General features: G+C 47.9%; 1 long non-coding RNA gene across 1 annotated transcript; it reads left to right on the top strand.

Moving 5' to 3' along the window:
* The first annotated feature begins 2,513 nt into the window (after positions 1-2,513).
* Positions 2,514-4,738, top strand: LOC138985431 (uncharacterized). Its single transcript, XR_011462489.1, has 3 exons — positions 2,514-3,165; positions 3,719-3,793; positions 4,168-4,738. It is a non-coding gene; the product is annotated as an uncharacterized lncRNA (long non-coding RNA).
* The last annotated feature ends 18,156 nt before the right edge of the window (positions 4,739-22,894 follow it).

A 22,894-nucleotide genomic window follows, 5' to 3' on the forward strand; every position in this document is an offset into this window, starting at 1 on the left:
CATTGCCTTCTCCAAAGGCCAGCACTAGGACCCCTAAATTCTGCTAGATTTCTTTCTTTGAAAACCTGCAGACTTTTCTAAATACAGCTCCACAAATGCTTGCGGTTATAATGAGGGGATTTTATTATACGAAAAATTCATTTTCCAAAGGCAAGTCAGGGGTGCTCTCCTCCCATCCCCAGATGCTGAAGCCTCTGGGAGAGGCTCAGGGTGTGTCTCAGACTCAGCAGGCCCACGAGTCATCAGCTCTACTTGTCGGGTCAGCCACTGAAGCCCATGGTTAGCTCGGGGGCCCTCAGCCCATTAAGGATCTGTCCCAACTTGTTGAAATGCTCTTCAGCCCTGAAAACAGCTCTTCACTCCATAATTTGAAACAGAAGACTTCATAAAGATAATAGACCAAAAATTGTATCCACACAACAACAACAACAAAACCTTTTATTTTTAAATGGGTAGAAAGTGATCATTAGAGAAATGCCACACTGAGATGTCTTCACACCCTTGAGGATGGCTGTTGCCCAAAGAACAAACAAGTGTTGGCAGGGATGTGGAAAAACTGCCACCTGTATGCGCTGCCAGTGGGAATGTAAAACGGTGCAGCTGCTATGGAAAATGGTATGCAGTTCTTCAAAATATTAAACATAGAAACACCATGGGATCCAGCAATTCTTCAGGGTATATGCCCCAAAGAAGTGAAAGTAGAGACTCAGTAGATACTTGTACAAGTTCATAGAAGCATATTTCAGAATAACAAGAAATTGGGAGGAACCCACATGCCTATTGATGGATGAATAAACGGTGTGTTCTGTGATATAGAAATACAATGAAATATTACTCAGACTTAAAAGGTAAGGAAATTTCTGACATGTGCTACAGAATGGATGAACCTTGAGGACATTGTGGTAAGTGAAATAAGTCACAAAAGCTGACTGACAGATACTGTATGATTCCACTTAGATGAGGGGTCTAGAGTGGTCAGAGTCACAGCAACAGAAAGTACAAAGGTGGTGAGCAGAGACCAGGGGACGGGGGTGAGGAGTTAGCATTTAAGAGGTGCACTTCAGTTTGGGAAGATGAAAGTTCTGGAAATGGATGGGGTGGTAGTTGCACAGTAATCTGAATGTATTTGATGCTGAGCTGTACACTTACAAATGGTTGAACTGGTAAGTTTTATGTCATGTATATTTTACTACAATAAAAAACTTAAGTGTGGGGGAAAAGGGTACCTTTTAAAAGTTCAGCGAAATTGACAAACCTTTAGTCAAGCTCACCAGGAATATAGAGAAGAACAAGTTACCCATGTCTGAACTGAAAAAGGAGACATCATTAGACACTTCATACATCAAGAATGACAGTGAAGCATCACAAACTGTTCTGTGCCCGTGCATGTAATAACCTGGATAAAGTGCACAGATGTCTTGAAAATACAAACCCTTTTGTATTTTCTGAAATACACAGCTTTCAGAATGAAAAAAACGGCACTTTCTCAACCTGCCTAGGGTAACCTATAAAAGCCAACAACTAACCTGTACTTGGTGGTGAAAGGCTGATCACTTTTCCTCTAACATCAGGAACAAGGCAGGGGTATTTGTTCTTCAGCATCACATTAGAGGTCCTAGCCTGCAGTGGGGCACTAAAAAGAAAAGGAAATAGAACAATCTCTGTTCTCAGATGGCATGATTGTCTATGTAGAAATTCACAAAGAATTTACACCCAAACCATCAGAACTACTATGAGATGACGGGTGAAGGTGACTGTCCCTCCCCTCCATGCCTTGTCAGGGCCCTTCATCTCCCCTGGGACTGACCCGAAAGTAACTTACTGCAGCCTGTTGTAGAAAAGCCGATGAAGATTCTGTGATTGTGCCTAAACTGAAAGCCAAGAGTGGTGACGAAGGGGCCACCCATTATTAGGCTTTTTATTTTCCATCAGAATTGAAGGTACCCTTCCCATCTGCTGGTGCCTTTGAACATATGGACTGCTCTTCATCAGGTGCGCTGTTAACCAGACTCCAGGCTGTTAAAATTCAAATATCTGCCTCTCAACTTATCAAAGATTATGTGGCGCATAGGGGACAAATCATAGGCCCAGTTCCCTTTCTTCATGTGAATAAATTCCCCAAGTCAAGACCCCAAGGAGAGCTGGATAAAGAACCCGTGGTCTTGACTTTAGGGAATTATCCTCACTGTGCTCTGATGTCCTGGGCAACCCCAGGAAACCTGGGGAATCCATCATCACCTCCAGTGAAGGGATGTGGTTTGGTGTACTGTTAGCTGAATTTCTCCCCACCCACCCCGCCCCTCACCCACCCCGCCCCAGGGAAAGCTACTTGGACCATATTATACAATGAAGCATCAGTAGTCCCAGGATAATCTCAGAAGGGCCTCCGCAATGATGCAACTGTCCAGTAGAGGGAGCCAGAGTACGAATGGAAAAAATACTTCATGTTAAAAATATCCCTTACAAATTGCACAACTGTTTCTAAATTAGTGTTTACTATTTTCACGTTTGCCACTATATATATAAGGCATACGTAATTTAAAAGTATCATTTGAATATATGGTATCATTTAGGAGAGGAATGCAAATCTTAAAACTTAATGCCCTACTTTTTAGCAGTTCTTTGAACACACCTAATGAACTTGGTTTGAACTCGGGAATTTTTCTAAATCAAAGACTGAAGTTTTTTTAGGCCTAAAAAAGTGTTAGAGGCAATAGTACAGTAAGAGTTTTGAAGATAATTCTTCTGGTAAAATATATTGCTGGCTTTTCATCTGTCACTGAAGGAAGACAAAACTGTTTTAGTTACTAAATCTACCTGTGTTTGCTTTTTAAATTGTAGCCATCGACCAGGCTCAGAGATTAGGACTCACAGCTGTGGGCATTTATCGAAGGGCCTTGAGGAAAGGTGGGGAGGTGAACACAGAGGGAAGGTGATGGGTCTGGACTTCGCAGACGCCTGAAAGGGAGGGCAGCGAGGGGCCGGTTTCAGCAAAGTGTCAGAGTCCCTCTGAGCTCGGGGAAAGAGTTTAAAGAGGACACATCAGTGTCGGGTCCAGTGTCGGGAGCAAAGAGGCCGGAAGCACAAAGCCTTCTCGGAGGAAGAAGAGAGGTCGAACTCGCCTGGAAGCCAGCGTGAATTTTCCAAGTCCGTGGCCTTGGCAAGGTTGGAGGGTTGTGCTCTAACTTATACCCGTGGGAGATGGAACAGAACCCCTCTGGCTAGACTCGCGTTTGGTGATGAGTCAGTTTAGGGGGTAGGAAGAGGAGGAGACATTTGCTCTGGTTTCTGACCTCGGCAGTTGGGTTTAGGTAGAGAGAGTACTTGACGAGGCAAACAGGAGAAAGAGGAAAGAAATGGCAGGTTCCGAGGAAAGGTCGTCGTCTCCTGGTCTCTTAGAAGGCAGGGCATCATCACCAAGTGGCCAGGGATGGGGGGGCTTCAGGGGGACGGGGGTCCTGTGGACTGGGCAGAACTGGCTTCTTAGCCAGCAGGCTCTCCTGGAGACTTTCTCGTTTGGTTCTGTTTCTTTTTTTGTGGGGGCCGGGGTGGGGGTGGGGGGTGGTCTTTTTTTGTTGTTGTAAATTATTTAATTGGAGGCTAATTACTTTACAATATTGTAGTGGTTTTGCCATACGTTGACATAAATCAGCCATGGGTGTACATGTGTCCCCATCCTGAATCCCCCTCCCACCTCCCTCCCCATCCCATCTCTCAGGGTCATCCCAGTGCACCGGCCCCGAGCACCCTGTCTCATGCATTGAACCTGGACTGGCGATCTGTTGCACATATGGTAATATACATGTTTCAGTGCTATTCTCTCACATCATCCCACCCTCGCCTTCTCCCACAGAGTCCAAAAATCTGTTCTTTACATGGTTCTGTTTTATATTCAGTTGTTTCTATGGCGGAATCACATACAGAAAAGGGCACAAGGGACTTCCCTGGCAGTCCAGTGGTTAAGACTCTGAGCTCTGAGGGGGCGTGTGTTTGATCCTTGGTCAGGGAACTAAGATCCTGCATGCCATGTAGCTGATAAAGGACACAAATCATAAGTTGTACAGCGGATAAAGTGGACAAGCAAGAGTAGCCTCAGAACCCCCCCCGCCCCACACCATCCTAACCGCTAATACCAGACCCCAGACTGCCTTCTGTTGAACTTTACAGAAACGAGTCCTGTGTAAGGTGCTGTGCTGTGCGGACCTCTTCCACTCGGTGGCAATGTGAGTTTCTCCGTGTCATTGCCATCGGTCGGGCACATTCGTGCTAGTAGCATACAAGGATTCATCGTGTGAACCGACCACGATTCATCCACTCTGTGCAGAAAGCCGCTCGGATGGCCTGGGGTTGCTCAATGCGGGGTTGATGCAGACATCATTCTTGCTGTTTCTTCTGGTGAACACAGGTGTGAACCCCTGGTGGGTACACCTGAAGGTGGCTGCTGGGTCCTAGGGTGTGCTTTATACTCAGAGGTACCAACCAAGACGTTTCCCACAGGGCTGGGACCGATTTAGTGTCTGTGTGTCCTATGACTGGAAGTGGGGTCTGGCTGCTCGCTGCCCAAAAGTCAATAAAGAGCCCAGGTTGGTGGAAAGCAAAGTTTGCTTTATTTTGGAGGCCGACAACCAGAGGGGAGGGTGGAATCCTGCCTAGAGGCCAACTCCCCCCTGACTTCAATGGACAAGAGCTTTTAGAGGGGAGGTTCAAGGATGTATAGATGGAGGAAGTGGGTTACAACAGCTCTGATAGTCATCTTGAAATTGGTCACCGGTGGTCTGACCGTCATTACCTTGATTTAAGTATCATTTAACGGTACTTGTTTTAAGTACGTTAGTCTTCAGTTCCAGGGCTCCCATTAGCTTGAGGCCAGTTCTTGGAATTGCTGCAGCTTCTCTCATGGCTACAGTCCGGTCATCATGTGGCTAACTTCTTCCATCTGGTGGGGTTTTTCAGGGTCTAAAAGACAGCTCAGAGGAGATGGCTCAGAGTATTATCTATAGCCCTGGAGGAGGAACTAAAGGTCCTTGACTGTGCTCAGTGACTCAGCGATTATTTCTTCTGTTGGACTGCTTTCCTTTGTTTCTGCGTTTTCTCACTTCTCTGATTAAACTTATTCTCTGACTAAAGTTTTCCTACAGACAAAAGGCAGCTGGAGGACATGTGGGGAAAGGACCATAGGGTCCTGCCTTGCTTCAATACCAGCAGCTCTATAATCAAGCTACTGGCATGTTCATATTATTGTAATAATAATTACTACTTTATAACAAAATGCTATAATTATTCAAATAATCAGATAAATATTCAAATGATTAAATAATCATTAATGATAGTTATATTAGTATAATCTCTTAACAACTTGTGTATGGTCAGGTCACTCAAGATGGCTGCCCTCTTGCTCTCTGCTCATCCCCTGTCCAAGCAGCCCCTGCTTCACCTACATCCTGTGCATAGACTGACCTTCCTATGTACTTGGCTCAGGCCTCAGCTGGTGCCCGTTCTTATCAAAGGCGCAGCGAGGGGCATGAGCCTCTGCTGGTTGCCCTGGTAACCAAGGAGCACACCTGGCGTCAATCCCCTGTAACTGGTAACCTCGCCCTGCTCCCGTGCCGCCGTGTCCTGCCCGCTGTCTGCCGCACACGGTGGGGTATGGCTCCAGGACCCTGCTTCAGACGTGTTGGCTCCCCATCAGTTAAACCGTCGATGTCTCTGTTTCCAACTCCGTGCTCTTTCTTTGGTCTTGAAGCTGGGCAAGTGCAAGCCTTTCAGGCCTGTGGGGTGCGGTCCAACAACTTGAAATTGCCTGTGTTTTTTCATTTTATCTGTTCTGACGGGTGTGTTGTGGTTTTCATGGTTTTTTTTCTCTCTCTCTTCTTTTGCCCTTTTTTTTTAAATTGAGTTGACTACCTTTTGCTTACTGATTTGTAGACACACTTTACAAATCCTGCATACTCCACTGAGGAGGTGGTGGCTCAGTGGTAAAGAATCCTCCTGCCGACGCAGTAGATGCGGGTTCGATCCCTGGGTCAGGAAGATCCCCTGGAGGAAGAAATGGCAACCCACTTCAGTATTCTTGCCTGGAGAACCCCATGGACAGAGGAACCTGGTGGGCTCCAGTCCGTGGGGTCGCAAAGAGTCAGACACAACTGAGCAACTGATCACAGAGTCCCCTGAAGTATTCTTACAGAAATATAAATGCGGATTCACAATATGGAGAAACCAGTGTCTTTGAGCAGACAGAGCCTCAGGGAGAAAGTTGTAGATGGTGAGCTCTGCCTTGGCAGCAGCTGGGATTCCCAGAACTGGAGCAAAGGTTGCAGGTGCCAACGCCACTGTAGGGTCACCTCCAGGAAACATGGGCATAAGTTGAACTCACCCCAAGGGACATGCGAGTCTGTTACTTACTGGACAGCTTTTTTTTGTTGCATCTTCCAAAGTGTGTTTGAGAGCAAGTTGTGGAAGGAGGCAGCCTTGAGGGTGTGGTCCACATTGTTTGTGTGAGCGTCCTTAGTCACTCAGTCATGTCTGACTCTTCGGGATCCCGTGGGCTGTAGCCCGCCAGGCACCTCTGTCCATGGAATTCTCTAGGCAAGAACACTGGAGCGGGTTGCCATTTCTTCCACCAGGGGATCTTCCCGACTGAGGGATCAAACCCGTGTCTCTCGCGTCTCCTGGGTTGGCAGACAGGTTCTTTACAACTAGTGCCACCTGGGAAGTCCATGTGATTTGTGGGCAAAGCAAGCAAGTTTCTTGTCTGGCTGACGACTTGCTTTAGAAGGAGCCCCACCTGACACTAAGCAGAATCCAGGCCTTGCTTCACTGTTTGGAAGCAGTGACAGGTTCACTCAGATGAATATATACATTCTGGCAGGGGTCACTCCAGAGTTCGGCCTTTCAGCTTAGGCTGCTGAGTGTCAGGAGGGCTGGAGACTCTCAGGGGTGCCCTCAGGCTCGGGTTATAGAGCCGATGTCTGCAGGGTCCAGCCCGCTGCCCGGGGGCCCGGTTCCTTCCGCAGTGACAGTCACTCACCCACCTGACCAGCTCCTGGAGGATACGAGCAGTCGCTTGGAGAACAGACTTGATAAAAGGCAGGAACACCTGTAGGTTTGGCCTCATCTAACAATAAAGCAATGGCAACCCACCCCAATGTTCTTGCCTGGAGAATCCCAGGGACGGGGGAGCTTGGTGGGCTGCCGTCTATGGGGTCGCACAGAGTCGGACACGACTGAAGCGACTTAGCAGCAGCAGCAGCAGCAGCAACAATAAAGCAAAACTGCTCAAAACCAGCCTGACACTTTTTATGCGTTTTGACCCTGGCATAATTTGTGATGACTGTTTAAAGCTGTCATTTAAACTGAAGCCATTTTCACATTGCAAGAAAGGTCTGAGTTCATAAGAAGAAATACTTTAAGTTGAAGGCAGTGCAAAATCCCCAGGCATCACCCGCACTGATACAAAGCAGCCGGTGAGTCCCTGGGTGCAGGGGGCCGCGGCCCTTTCATCTCTGTCACAAGCCTGGCTTTGTCATCGCCAAGGTCAGTCCTGGCCCCTCGAGGTCACATGCTGCCCCAGGCTGCAGGCTGAGCAAGCTGCCTCAGACTCTCTCATTTCCTTTTGGCTTTGGCTCCAAAGACCCAAGTTCCTTTTTTCCTTTGCCTTTGCTCCTTGGGTAGGGATTTAAGTTGTGCCCTGAGGTTTTCCCACTGTCCCACGCCTTCATTTTTAGTACCCAGCACCTGGTCCCTTTCAAGTTTTTCTCTTACCTCTCCTTTTCTTCACTATTCATGCAATATTTTTCATCATCACAATTTTATGAATTCTTCCTTAAGGAAAAAAAAATACTGGAAGTCTTACAGATACTTGAAGCTCATTTGGGACTGATAAGCCCACCATGCCCTTCATCTCTCCCCTACCCCTGCCCCTCTGCTTAGCAGCTGCCAGGCTTTTTCCTCGTCCTGGGACCCCACCCTTGGCAGGGGTTGCACTGCCATGACAACCAGCAACCTGCCAGTCAGCTAGCTCAGAGTGTGCTTGCTCAGGCCTGGGACTCGGGCCCAGCCTGGGGACCCTCCTCGGCATTACCAGAATCATACCCGTTCAGTGCCCCCCAAGTCCTGGCTGGATCTGCCAGCTCTGTGCACACTGGTCTTGGCAGCTCCTTGTCAGGGCGAAGCCCATGGCTGCGTGAGGGTCCACAGAAAGTGATGAGTCTTTTCTCTGCAGGGAATCGGTCAGCACTCTGTCCTCAGAGTAAGTTTATCCGAAAGAAGGAAAGCCTTAAGCAGCCATGATGGTCACCACTTGTTGGAGGTGGGGTGGGGGATGGGGGCCTGGAGAGGAGAGAAGGACTCTAAGAAAGTAGAGGGGGAAAAACTGGACTGATTTTGTGCCTCACTTGCAGGGGCAGTTTTTATTATGTTTTGACATTTTGCCATCTTAAACCATAGTAGTTTTGATCTCAGGTGGCCTCGGTCTGCAGCAGCATGAGGTAGAGCTTCAGTTCCCAGCCAGAGATTCAGTCCCAGCCAGGTCCAGCAGCAGCAATAAGAGCTCGGAATCCTAGCCCTTTAGACCAATGGTCAGTGACAACGCCCTGGGCCTTCAGCTTTGCAGAAATGAATGCCCACAAGGAGACAGAATGTAGTAAAACAAGTGAAATATTTATTAGGAGGAAGAAGGGTACCTGTGGATAGACACCCCCAGGCAGGCTCAGAGAGCATTGCACCCTCGTGATGGTTTAAATCACTTTTGTGGGGCATTTCTTCCGGGTATCCTTTGGCCAGTCATCTTGCTCCACCTGGCTCTGAGTCTGTATTTGGTTTAGCTCAGGGTCCTCCCCTGTGTGTGTGCATCTCTCAGCCAAGGTGGATGCCAGTAAAGAGGGCTATGGGTAGTTGACATCACCTCCTATGGGGTGGCGCCCCCCTCTTTCAACATCCAAGGAGACTCGCTGCACATGTGGAGTCAGGGAGGTCTCCTTGACTTTGACAGTGAGGAGCACATGGTCTCTGTCTCTTACCTGGGCAGGACAAGGCTCCTCGCTGCTCCTGCTCTTTGGGAGTTTCTGTCCACGGGAGGCCACCCCAGCTGCCCGGCCTGGGGCCCGTCTGTCTCCAGCCTCAGTTTCGCCAAAATAATAGTTTCTCTGAGGGAGGGGTTCCTACTGGGGCCCAGTGCAGTGTCTCTCTTGAATGCTCCTTATCAACCACCTTGAACACAACATGGATGGATCACATGTAAGCCACTTTGTTACTTTGTAAGCTCATGAGCCAGCGCTGGTCACTGGGGATACTCCAGAGGCTGCTGGGGGAGCAATCAAGGAGGGAGGTCGCCTTTGCAAGGACAGGTTGTCCTGTGCCGCCCCAGCGGCAGAAGCTGATGCTCTGACCTGAAGATAAAATGGCTATTGATTGACGCTGTCTGGGTACTTATAGATCAGGAAGCAAAAGGCCTTACACTTCACCTCATGTGACTTTGCTGCTAACAATGCTGAGATTAATAGCCAGTCTCAGACTGAAACTCAATTTCCTCCCAGGCTGCAGAGGGAAGCAGGGGCGGCTGGAGACAGGGTGGCTGGGGCTGGTGCAACTTGGGACGGCAAAACCAGCCCAGCCCAGCACGTCCACCAACTAATTAGGAAAAGGCCCTGGACTCGACAGAGCTTGGTGGTAGTTCTCAGCCACTCAGGAACCATGAATTTGGAAAATTCACTCAGTTCCCCAAAGTGTCGATTTACTATTAAATGAGATTATAAGGATGCCAGGTGGCACTGGTGGTAAAGAAGCCACCTGCCAGTGTAAGGGACACAAGAGACATGGGCTTGATCCCTGTGTCAGGAAGATCCCCTGGAGGAGGAAATGCAACCCGCTCCAATATTTGTGCCTGGAGAATCCCATGGACAGAGGAGCCAGGCAGGCTACAGTCCATGGGATCGCAAAGAGTCAGACATGACTGAAGCAACTTTCATTTTCACTTCAAGATCATATACGTAGGGGCCTGCCAGAGACAAACACTGGCTGGGAGGGTACGTATCCCCCCGCATCTGGGGCCGAAAAGAGGACGAGTCCCTGTTGGGGACTCACCCAATCGGGTTAGTGCCGTTGCCAGGCCTGGATCTGGCCGCCTGGCCGCCCTTGCCCGCACTGTGCCCCAGGTCCTCTGAGGCCCCTCTTTGAGCGCACTCAGTGTCCCCTGGTCCCTCTGCGACACTTCTTGCCACCCGCAGTCAGGAGCCCTACATGAGCCCTACGTGAGCCCTAGATGGCACAGGCAGGCATACCTAGCCCATGGCACAGAGGAGGACTCTCAGGATGGTCTGGGGGCTGAGTGGTGACAAAGGCCCAGGCTCCCCCGTGCTCTGGTGGCGGGAAGCTTGCTTACTCCTTGCACGGCAGCTCAGATGTATTTCCTCCACCCTGGCTCCCACGTTCCCTCATCCTGGGCGGTATTTCTCAGCCCTGGGTTGGTCTTCGCGCTCAGCTGTCCTGTAAAGGCATTTCTCACGCTTGGTTTTGGACGGCTCGTCCCTCTCTGACCCCTGCCACCGCAGACCAGCTATGCAGTTTCTGAACATCGCACCACTGATTCGCCAGGTGTACTCTTGGTGGACTTTGACAAAACGCAGTGCACCTTACCATCCGCTCTGGAGTTGGAGGCTGGTGAGCTCCTCGCTCCTGGAGCCTGACTGCCTGCAGGTTCAGACAGGACCAGCTTCCAGAAGGAGAAGCCTTGAAAAAAAAAACTTTCGACAGACTGCCTGGCGAGAACGGAACACAGCCCGGCGGGGACTGTGGCGACTCAGGTGGCCCTGAGCTGGCTTCTGGGTGCCTCAGATTCGACGTGGCTTCCTGGGTGGGTCTCTTGGATGTTATCAGACCTGTGGACTCAAAGCAAATCCATATGTGAAAATCCAAGGTGGTCCAGTGGTTAAGACTTCACCTTCCAATGCAGAGGGTGCAGGTTTGATCTCTGGCCGGAGAGCTAAGATCCCACATGCTTCATGGCCAAAAATCCAGAACATAAGACAGAAGCAATATTGTAATGTTCAATAAAGACTTTAAAAAATGGTCCACATTAAAAATTTAAAAATCTAAAAAAGAAAAAAAACAATTGGAGAGCACTTGAGAGCAAGGGCAGTTTCAGTTTCTGTAAACGTCTCTGACCCGGAGCAGACATTCAGTGACCCTGACAATAAACGTGTCTGGCCAGAAAAAAATGAAAGTAGGGGCAGGAGCAGGGAGCGAGGGAGAAAAGGGAAGAAGAGCGAGCAGGGCCTGTGCAGAGCTGTAGGCGTGTGGATGGATACCCAGACACTCGTAAACCACAGCCCTGCGAAGTCTTTGAAGAAATGCTCTGTTTTCTGCGGAGACAGAGGTCTTTACACTCACACAAGCTTCACGTCATATTGTAACTTGAGAATTTAGCATTAACTGCTACACAGAAAGCAAATGCAACTCACTCGTGGAAACTCAAATTGCACTGCTGTGCTGTTTCGACCTATGAATGCAAAGTGCATAATGAATGGTGAATAATCAAACTTGCCATTGACTGAAATGGCAACCAACACCTGGTGCAGCCAAATGAATTTTTAAAATAAATGCATCGAAATAAACCTGCATGTCACTTACTTAGAAAAAAGAACACTTGCCATCGATAGTTTTGGTCGGGAGAAGAATTAAGGCCCACGATCCTCAGTGATGGCTGGAGGTCAGCCTTTACCCACTGAGAGGTCAGCCAAGCACACCCGCTCATTTTTATTTTCAGCTTTTACTTCCTTCTCCTCCCTGTGACTTTACCCAGGGAAATAGCCCTGCCTGTCGCCCAGGAAACTGGCTGTCACGCTGGCAGGTGGAGATGGGTAACCCCCACCAGGTCGCATTACAAACTCATATTTGCAGCTGGGCTCCAGTGACCAGACAGAAAACAATTCTCTTGATGCCCAGCCCTACCCACCTGGCCTCCAGAGGGCCGGGCTGTCGGCGGGATCTGCCTGTTTAAGCTGTGAACACGCCGGTCTCTCCTCTGAAGAAGCAGGCCGCAGAGTGGTTTTGTTCTGAACAGAAAGGAGAAAGCAGCCTGAGGCCCCGGGTCGTGACCTGCAAGGCCCTGGACTGCCTTCCTGACCACTGGTCCCAGGTTAGCCATGAACTTGAGACTGAGTGAGCTGAGGACAAAGGCCTTGGGTCCCACTTTAGTTATGTTAATTGAGAGGAAAGACAGGGTGAGCCCCTGACTGTGGGGCCAGGCTGCGGTGTCTGCGGCTGAGTCTTTATTCTGCAGCTTTGGCGGCGGTGGCTGGGGACAGGGCCGAGCTCCAGCTGTATGCAAAGTGCAGCGGGGGCTCCGGGAGGGGCCGGCCCATTGTCGCTGTGTCACCACCGCCCTTTAGTCCTCTCCGCCTTTCTGTAGCAACGGCAGCCAGCACCTGTGGCTACTGCTGCTGTTCTAAGCCCTGCGGCTGGTGAAAAGTACAGCCAAGGGTGGGCCGTGTTTGTGCTCTGATTTCAGACTTGGGACCACAGGCTCCCAGTCTGCCAGGCTCCCCGAGTGGGAGGTGGGCCCAGTGGGAAGCGTCCAACTCCCTCCAGGTGGCTCTTCCATCGTCACTCGCTGTCGCCCCATCTGTCCCCTGCCATCGAGGGTGACCAGCCAGGTCTGGACCCAGAATTGCCGCCCTGCCCTGCTTGGCACTTCCAGTCCTGAGCACGGCCAAGGCTGGTGCTTCCTGTAGGACCATCTGGATGCCAGGTGAAGTCACCTCGTCCTTGTCTAAAGAGAGACTGAGGACGTCCTGGTGGTCCGGTGGTTAAGAATCCACCTTGCAGCACAGGGGACGTAGGATCGATTCCTGATAAGGCAACTAAGATGCTACATGTTACGGGGCAACTAAACCCTCAAGCCACAAAGTGAGCTGAAGCCCACGTGCTCAGGACCCCATGTGCCTCAAGGAAGATCCCGCAACTAAGACCTGACATAGCCGAACAGTAAATTATAAAAAATAAAATAGAGCTGTATGTGTGTCTTATACAAGGAGAACAATGATGGAACCAAGGAGTTTAACAGGCATTTTAGGAGCAGCTCTGAGCCAGGTGATGCTCTAAGAAGACGGCAGCTGGGATTCCTGCCCGGGGGGCTCACCTTCCCAGCGCATGTGTGCTAAGTCATGTCTGACTCTCCGCGACCCCATGGACTGTAGCCTGCCAGGCTCCTCTGTCCCTGAGATTCTCCAGACAAGAATACTGGAGTGGGTTGCCATTTCCTCTTCCAGGGTATCTTCCCCACCCAGGGATGGAACCTGAGTCTCCTGTGACCCCTCATTTGTCTCATTGTATCTACTGCACTACAGGCAGATTCTTTACCACTGAGCTACCAGGGAAGCCCATAAAATGTGACGTGTTTCCCTAAATTATGCATGCTGAGTTGATTCAGTCGTGTCTGACTCTGCCACCCCATGGACTGTAGCCCACGAGGCTCCTCTGTCCATGGGATTTTCCAGGCAAGAATACTGGAGTGGGGTGCCATTTCCTTCTCCAGGGGATCTTCCTGACCCAGGGATCAAACCTGAGTCTTCTGTGACCCCTGCATTGCAGGTGGATTCCTTACCGCTAAGCCACCAGGAAAACCGTTCCCTAAATCAGTGGTCGACTAAACTTCCTTAGGTTAAGGAAAGGTTTTAACTTATGAATTCGTTAGACCTTCCTTTACAAAATTGCCATCTTCCCTTTATAAAAGAGACGGGGAAACTTACAAAAGTGTTTCAATCCTGGATGTCAAACCTATGCATTTCATCATCCCTTGAAATTCTCGCTTGGAGTTATGGCCACAAGTAGCAATGTAGGTGGGATGCAATAGCTGTTGCTTCCTTTTTTCCTTCTAGAATTTCTCAGTGCTTATTTATTTATTTTTGCTACACCATACAGCATGCAGGATCATAGTTCCCTTACTGGGGCTTGAGCCCAAGCCCCCTGCAGTGGACGCACAGTCTTAACCACTGTACCACCAAGGAAGTCCCTAGAGAGGCTTTTCAATGTCAGCAGTGAACTTGCACTTACAAATAAATGGGGGCTGGCAAGATCTGGTGGAAAGGAAATTGTACAGAGATAAGGAGATATAGGAGGTTGATGCATAGCTAGGAGAAGGCAATGGCACCCCACTCCAGTACTCTTGCCTGGAAAATCCCATGGACGGAGGAAAAACCCTCATATGCTTTGTGTACTTTCATTTCTGATTCAGTTCAGTTCAGTTGCTCAGTCGTGTCCGACTCTTTGTGACCCCATGAATCTCAGCACGCCAGGCCTCCCTGTCCATCACCAACTCCCGGAGTTCACTCAGACCCACGCCCCTCGAGTCAGTGATGCCATCCAGACTTCTCCTCCTGCCCCCAATCCCTCCCAGCATCAGAGTCTTTTCCAATGAGTCAACTCTTCGCATGAGGTGGCCAAAGTACTGGAGTTTCAGCTTTAGCATCATTCCTTCCAAAGAACACCCAGGACTGATCTTTAGAATGGACTGGTTGGATCTCCTTGTAGTCCAAGGGACTCTCGAGAGTCTTCTCCAACACCACATTTCTGATTATGATGCACAAAATCTTTATTTTTTCCCATAATTTAGTGAGAGTGTTTGTGAATGACTGAAAGAGGGATTTACATATACAGTATTTTCCCCCTTTTTTAAGACATCAGGTCTAAGCCCCTGCTCCTCCTCTCTGGAGCCCTCCCCCTTCCAAACCCACCCCCAACCCCGGTGCAAAGTCCCAAGAGGACTTAGGATGCTTCGGGGAGGGAGGCACTGGTAGGGAAAAAGGAAAGGAGTCCTCCCCAGGAGAACGCATCCCAATGCCTCATGCTGATTTTTATAAGCCATTGTCTCTGTTTGTTGGGCCTAGGAAAGTTTTTTTTTCCCCCTTAAATTGGCCCAAAATGACACTCATGCTATGAATTCCACACCTTCAGTCAGCATTTGGATCACAGTTAATGATATGGTTGAGACCCTTGAGAGCAAGGTATAATTTTACACAGTCATAAGTTTTCTGTCACCTTTTCTGCAAAATAAAAAAGTCTGACAAATTGTGAGGAGGAGAGATGTGTGGCTCTTCCCTGGTGCCCTGAGCTGGCAAACCTGCTCCCGGAGGAGCCAGGTCTGCGGACACGCCCAGGTCCTGCGGTGACACTGTGGTGTGGCTTTAAGGGGCGGATGGGGGCTCTGAAGACCATCCTACCCCCGCCATCCTCCCCACAGGCTTAAGCAGAAGGCTCTTCCCGGTTCCCTAAACCCACCCACCCAGTCAAGTAAAACAAAAGTGATCTTTAAAACAAAAGTTTTGATTAAACAGCCTTTTCTTATCATATCTGGTTGAACAACAATCATCCAATAACCTTTTCCTTTTCCTATGAAACATCCCCGGCAAGAGTGAAATTGCACTAAATCTCAGACCCTGATCGTGACCATCTGCAGAGCTTCTTTAGGCATAGGGATCCATCTTGCCCTGAGGCAGCCATGGTCAACCTCCATCTCACCTGGGAAATAGATTCTCCAGGCCCATCGCAGGCCTTCCCTGGGAGACGGTGAAGGACGGGGAAGCCTGGCGTGCTGCAGTCCATGGGATTGCAAAGAGTCGGACACGACTGAGCAACTGAACAACAGCTACAACTGTAGGCCTACGGCTGGGCCCAGGAACGGCCCCCCGGGTGATGCCGCCCCAAGGACTCGAGCTTATAAACGTGGCACCTTCCAGGCACATCGCTGGGCAGGTTGTGTATAAGTGGAGACACCCATCCATAAACCACGATTCCATATTCTTCTTGACCCAGGGAGGCCTCGGTCTCCTGGATTAATTCTCCCACTGAAAGAGGCCTGGACAGGGACCTAGTGAAAAGCTGGCCTGCAGTTCAGACTTAGCTGGCAGATGTGTTTGGGGAGCTGCCGCCCGGTAGTAACCTCAAGCTGTCAGCTGCCCGGTTCCCCACTTGGAGGAAGAGGTTAACAAGCAGCCTGCCAAGACCTTCTGGTGGGGAACAGGCCTCAGCAGGTCAGCGAGGCTCCAATCTGCTGGCAGTTCTCAGCCTTGCAACACCTCCCCTGTCCCCAGCTGCTCCAACACCTTTAGCCTGGGGATAACGTCACATCCCCAGCTCTTCCCAGGTGGTGAAGTGGTAAAGAACCCGCCTGCCAATGTGGGTTCAATCCCTGGGTCAGGAAGATTCCCTGGAGGAGGCACTGGCAACTCACTCCAGGATTCCTGCTGGGGGAATCCCAAGACAGAGGAGCCTGGCGGGCTACAGTCCATGGGGTCACAAAGAGTCACACATGACTGAGCCCCGTCAGGAAGCTCCAACTTGGCAGGTGGCAAAAGCTAACATTTTTCTTTAGAATGAGGAGCAGGAAAGGGATTTGATGGAGGGAATGCAAATTTGGAAGAGACAGAAGGGGCCACCTCCTCTCTAGACCATCCTTCCCCAGCCCCTCCCCTTTACCAGGGCAAGCTGTTGGCCCTTTCCTCTGCCCCACAGCACCCCCTCCCTGACACGGGAGCACGCCCACCGGGCTGACGCGCAGGCTCCTTAGCAAGAGTCTGTGAGGCCAAAGCAATGATTAGTCATCTTTGTGTTCTCTGTGCTTGGCAAAATGTATTTGCTGAGTGAATGAGGCTTAACTAGGGCTGATTCAGCTGTTTGGATGGAAAATGGAGCCAGCCAGCAGGTCTGAGACCCGTTTCGGCAAAGCTTCGCAAATATAAAGGTTCCTCTTGGAGTCAGCGTGCTCACGTGCGTGCACACACGTGCATAAGCACACACACATACAAGCACTTCTTTTAAAATTGAAGTCTAGTTGATTTACAATGTATTAGTTTCACGTGCACAGCAAAGTGATTCACTTCTATACACGTATATTATTTTTCAGCCCTTTCCATTATAGGTTATTACAAGATACTGAATATAGCTCCCTGTGCTATGCAGTAGGTTATCTATTTAATATATACTAGTGTGTATATGTTAATCCCAAACTTCTAATTTATTCCCCCCCGTTTTCCCCTTTGGTAACCATAGGTTTGTTTTCCATGTCTGTGAGTCCGTTACTGTAAATAAGTTCATTTGTATCATTTTTTAGATTCCACACGTAAGCAATATCATATGATACTTGTCTTTCTCTAACTTACTTAGTATGATAATCTCTAGGTTCACCCATGTAGCTGCAAATGGCATTATTTTGTGCTTTTAATGGCTGAGTAATATTCCATTGTGTATATATATACCGTATCTTCTTTATCCATCCCTCTGCTGATGGGCGTTTGGGTTGCTTCCATGTCTTGGCTATTGTACACAGTGCTGCTATGAACTCCTATGAATAGGAGTGCATGCATCTTTTCAAATTATAGTTTTGTCTGGGTGTATGCCCAGAAGTGGGATTGCTGGATCATACATATGGTAGTTCTGTTTTTAGTTTTTTAAGAAACCTCTATACTCCATAATGGCTGCAGCAATTTACATTTCCACCAGCTGACACACACACACATCTTGATGGTGGTTTCAGGTCAGTGAAAATTCCTTTAGCCTCCAAAAGCTTCAAGAGGGTGTCATAGGTAATTGCAACGTATAATTAGCTTCCTCTGCCTTCCCTCCAGACCATAAGTGGCTACTACTCACATGTGGAGTCATTGCTGTCCCCATCACTGAAGCAAAGAAAAGTCTTGAGAATTCAAGCTGCATCATGTTAATCTGGTCAGTTCCTTAGGGGCTGGTCAGACATAGACTGCTGTGTTCCCAGCGAAGTGAATTTGCTAAGGAAGGGAGGAGGGTCAGTAAATGGGATATTGCGTTCTCAGTTGAGTTCCAAGTTACCACCCAGGGACTGGCAGTGCCGTTTACATATAAACAGTGTAATTGCAGTGAGAGTCGGAGCTGGCAGAATTAGGCTGGCGCTTGATATGCTAATTACAACTCTCTCTAATCCCTGTAGGCTGTTTGCAAAGAGAATTTAGAATTGGAAAGAACTGAAACCCAGTGAGGACGACTTGCCCAAAGGTCACAGACAGGCCTAATTAATTGGAAATTTTCTGTGTGTTTCAAATGCGTGAAAGGTCTTATATACAACATCTCATTTAATCCTGTAATGACTTTTGGATGGTATTTCAGCATTCTTAGCATCATGCTGTTGATGGAGGAAAGCCATGGATAGTGAGTGAGATCCAGTATGGTCCTCTGAGATTTCAGCTGAGGTCCATCTTTGCTTACAGGGCAGAGCTAAGCCTGGGTGTCCCAGTGCTTGAACAAGCAAAGAACATATGGTGCCTAGTTTCCATTATTCATATACATTAAAGCTGGTTTCTTAAGCCAGAAGAAAAAGAATCTGTATTTTCTATAAATTCAAGTTAGCCTTCCAGTTAGTTCCTGAACAAATTTACTACCCACAAAATATTTCTATTTCATCCCATTCAAAAGCTAATTGGCAACAAAGGTCTTATTAATATTACAAATCAGGAGCAAAAGCTGTGTATGTTTTTTTTTTCAATTTCCCCCTTCATTTGAGATTTGCAGTGTATTCAGTCGGGACTGATGTGACATGTTCTCTGTCCTTTTGAAAATTCAAAAGGTAAACATTCACATCTACATATTTGGAGAGGAGTCCTTATACTTTTGTATAGCAAAGGTAATAAACACATAAATGCATGGATAAATAAATAAACACATTTCTCCTTCAATCAAGACATTTTTCAGCGACTAGCTGGGCATCTCTTAGACTTACCCTGAAATTTGTTCCCACCCTGGTCCTGGTCCCAGTCCTGGTTTTTCATGCAGGATAAATACAGGAATAAAGGAAAACCATTCACATGCCACAAGTCCTGGGCCGGCATTCCCTCCCTGAGCCAGCTAGCTAACGAATGGAAGCAGGAGGCAGTCATTGCCCAGAGGCCTGAAGAGAGCTGGATGGGGTTGTCAACTGAAAAAGAAACTACTCAACCTAAAAGTTGAGAAAATGTTTTGCTGAAAGATTTACTTTTGTTTTTGTTTTGAAGGATTCATTAACAAAAGAAACCACTTGTCACACACAATAAACAATTTCAGTATTTACTAGAGGATTATTTGGCTTGATGAAAGTGAAAGAGGAGAGTGAAAAAGTTGGCTTAAAGCTCAACATCCCGAAAATGAAGATCATAGCATCTGGTCCCATCACTTCATGGGAAATAGATGGGGAAACAGTGGAAACAATGTCAGACTTTATTTTGGGGGGCTCCAAAATCACTGCAGATGGTGATTGCAGCCATGAAATTAAAAGACGCTTACTCTTTGGAAGGAAAGTTATGGCCAACCTAGATAGCATATTGAAAAGCAGAGACATTACTTTGCCAACAAAGGTCCGTCTAGTCAAGGCTATGGTTTTTCCAGTGGTCATGTATGGATGTGAGAGTTGGACTGTGAAGAAAGCTGAGCGCCGAAGAATTGATGCTTTTGAACTGTGGTGTTGGAGAAGACTCTTGAGAGTCCCCTGTACTGCAAGGAGAGCCAACCAGTCCATTCTGAAGGAGATCAGTCCTGGGTGTTCTTTGGAAGAAATGATGCTAAAGCTGAAACTCCAATACTTTGGCCACCTCATGTGAAGAGTTGACTCATTGGAAAAGACTGTGATGCTGGGAGGGATTGGGGGCAGGAGGAGAAGGGGACAACAGGATGAGATGGCTGGATGGCATCACCAACTTGGTGGACGTTTGAGTCTGAGTGAACTCCGGGAGTTGGTGATGGACAGGGAGGCCTGATGTGCTGCGATTCATGGGGTCGCAGAGTCGGACACGACTGAGCGGCTGAACTGAACTGAACTGAACTGAACTATTTGGCTTAATTTCAACATACAATCATTAAAATAAGAGAAATAGTAACATTAGAGAAAAGTTAACAGCACATACATCACCAAATTGGGCCGACCCACATTCAGACTAATACCATCACCAGTTACCGGTTTGTGAGCAAAAATGCAGCTCTGGTTTTACTTTAACCTTGTTACAATGCTATTTGTTTCACCTTGTGAGTCACAGGATGGCGTTAGATCCCGGGGGGTTGGCCAGACCTCCAGGGGCTCAAGAGCTCCAAGACCCATTCCTTTCTTATCTAAATTGCCTCCTTACTCGCTGTGCTTGTGGCTGAGGGCCTAAGAGCGGGCATCCCGTTTTGATCCCGAGTTCCCTCAGGGCTCGATGTCAGGTGGCTATAAAGCAGTGGCTTGCTGGCTACAGCATCCTTTGTGTACTGACATGGCAGCAGTATTTTTCATTCAAAGGGTACAGAGTGGATCCAAGAGGTTGGGCTGGGGACAGATAAGAGAGATAATGTCTGTGCCTGGTGTACAGAACATGCTCATTGAAGTTTTGAGGGAAGCAGAAGGAGAATATTTATTTGGCTGCAGTGGGCTACAGTCCATAGTGTTGCAAAGACTTGGACACAGCTGAAGTGACCTAGCGCTCTCGCGTGCCGAGTCTTAGTTGCGGTATGCAGGCTCATAGTCGTGGCATGTGGGGTCTAGTTCCCTGACCAGGGATTGAACCAGGGCCCCCTGCGTTGGGAGCATGGCGTCTCAGCCCCTGGACCACCAGGGAAGCCCCTGAATTACCTCTTTTCTCTGTGCTTTTGTTTCTTCATCTGTAAAGCTGAGAACAAGCATGTCTAGGACCCATCGTTCCTCTTGATAAGGCTCATTTGCTTCCTCCATTAACACCATCCTTCCACTATTTTATATTTAAAATGTCTTTCTCTCCATGGCCTTCTCAAGAGCAGGGCCCAGTTCTTTCCACCTTTTAGGTAAATGCAATGCCTGTTGCAATATCTTTTGAAAGAATACATGAAAAGTGTGTAGAAATGAATGAAGGAAACAAGTATTTACAGAACGGGTCACAGAGCATCTCTGCGTTGTTTTCCTGCCAAGAGTCTGTCACTGAGCCTCCACACTCTAAGGTGGTTGGCTGTCAGTCACATTCATAAACCAGCGAGTTCAGTATTTGTATTTTCCATGTCAGACAGCTTCTGTCAACTTTAAATGGTTTGGCTCTCTTAACTTGGCTGAATTTTTGTTTTTGTCTGTTTCTTATATGTTGTTTTCCCAAGAAGAAAGCTGGGGTTGGTGGATTCCAGTTGGATGAAAGGGTTCTGGCATCTCGAAGCTTTGCAGGAAGGGCCGAGTGCTGTGAAAATACCAGCTGTGGTTTAGTGAAGAAAGCAGTCTCTCAGTGGCATCTTTCAGTCCACTGTATGTTCATTTCAGGAGGTACACTGCCCAAAATCCACGCAAAAATCACACACAGGGACTCTCTGTACATTTCAAACCTCTCAAAAAAATGCCTGCTCCCAGCATTTCTGAATTTACAAATTCTTTAAAGGGTATGAATCGCTTTGTGGTTCATGTTGGAAAGTTCCAGGCCTAGAGGAGGCGGGAACTGCTGAAGCATTTGATTTTGATTTCTCTACACTTTATCAGTTGAGATTAAAATGAGTTTCTATATGAAAACAACTATAAGATAACTGAGCTTGTGGTCCATCGTCTCTCCCTAGAAGGATATACAGAAGTGATGTAGACGAAAGCTTTGGTTGCCATCGTTTTTATTGATTAAAGCACAAATGAAATCCAGAATGTTCTACGGGATAGAATATAGTCTAAGATTCTAGAATCTTACAGGATGACTAGTTGGAAGGAGAGATTTAAGCAGAGGACAGTTCTAAGTTGTTTTAAGTAATAATTCCTTTGAACCTGATACCTTTGTAGAAACTTTTCAGGGTAGGAGCAAGGAAAAAAGAAAAGGATTCATTTCTGGGGGGAAAAAAAAAAAGCAGCAGCAGTGTAGGAGCAAGGAAAGTGTTGTAGCCACACGTTCCGGGAAACAAACTCACTCAGAAGGACAATGTGGATAATGGAGTGCAGCTTATTACACTGCCGGGCCTGAGGTAGAGTCTCCTCTTAGCCAAGGACCCTGACCAGTTTTTGTAGAAACCTTATATACCCTAAGCGTGTGTGCCCAAACCCACCTCCCCAAAATTCCTTGAAACTAGCCTGAACAAAGGAAAAAGAAAGATACAATCAAAGTTAACCCATGATTCATATGCCTTAAGCCTAGGTAGTTAACAGTGGACAATTATCAATAGGCTTGTGGTCATACCCCAATAAGCATAGTAGAATGTATGATTCTATTAAGTTACACAGATAATTAGGGTATTAAATAGGGTGTTCTTTTGGGAGACCGAGAGCCCTGAGGCTCTTCCTTCTGGGGGCCTGGTTTTTCAGTTGGTATGTCATTTCCATAGATACTGGGCATATAGCTCAAAGTCCACAATCCGGCCCAAGATGGAGTCCTGTTTTCAAGATAGAGCCTGTTCTGTTTCCTCCTTCAAAAGAAAAGAAAGGCGACTTTTATGGTTGTAAACATTGGATTGCCCAAAAAGTTCATTTGGGTTTCTCCATTAAAAAAAAAAAAACTCAGAGGAACATTTTGGCTAACCTGGTACTTTTTCCCCTGGGGAGTTAAATCAGTTATTATAATAGGCAAAGACCCATTAACCAACCACCTGTTGTGTGCAGATTTCTGTACTGCCCCCTGGCTCTGCACTACAGAAGGTTACAGTCTATGCGAGAAGTATGAATAAATCTATAGCACTGAAAGCAAACCCTCTGCCCAGATGAGAATTTCCTCTACAGCATCCTCGAAAGGTGACCCCTGCCTAGACTGACCAGAGACCATGGTCTCTGGTCTCTGTGTCCAGAGACCATCCAACTGTACCTCTGGAGACAGCCCTATTTCACTTATCTTTTTATATATATGTATGATTGGTTGACTGATTTTTGGCTCTGCTGGGTCTTCGCTGCTGCGTGGGGGCTTTCTCTAGTTGCAGTGAGTGGGAGCTTCTCCCCATTGTAGTGGCT

This window comes from Bos mutus, chromosome 24, assembly GCF_027580195.1.
Source record: "Bos mutus isolate GX-2022 chromosome 24, NWIPB_WYAK_1.1, whole genome shotgun sequence".
NCBI lineage: Eukaryota > Metazoa > Chordata > Mammalia > Artiodactyla > Bovidae > Bos > Bos mutus.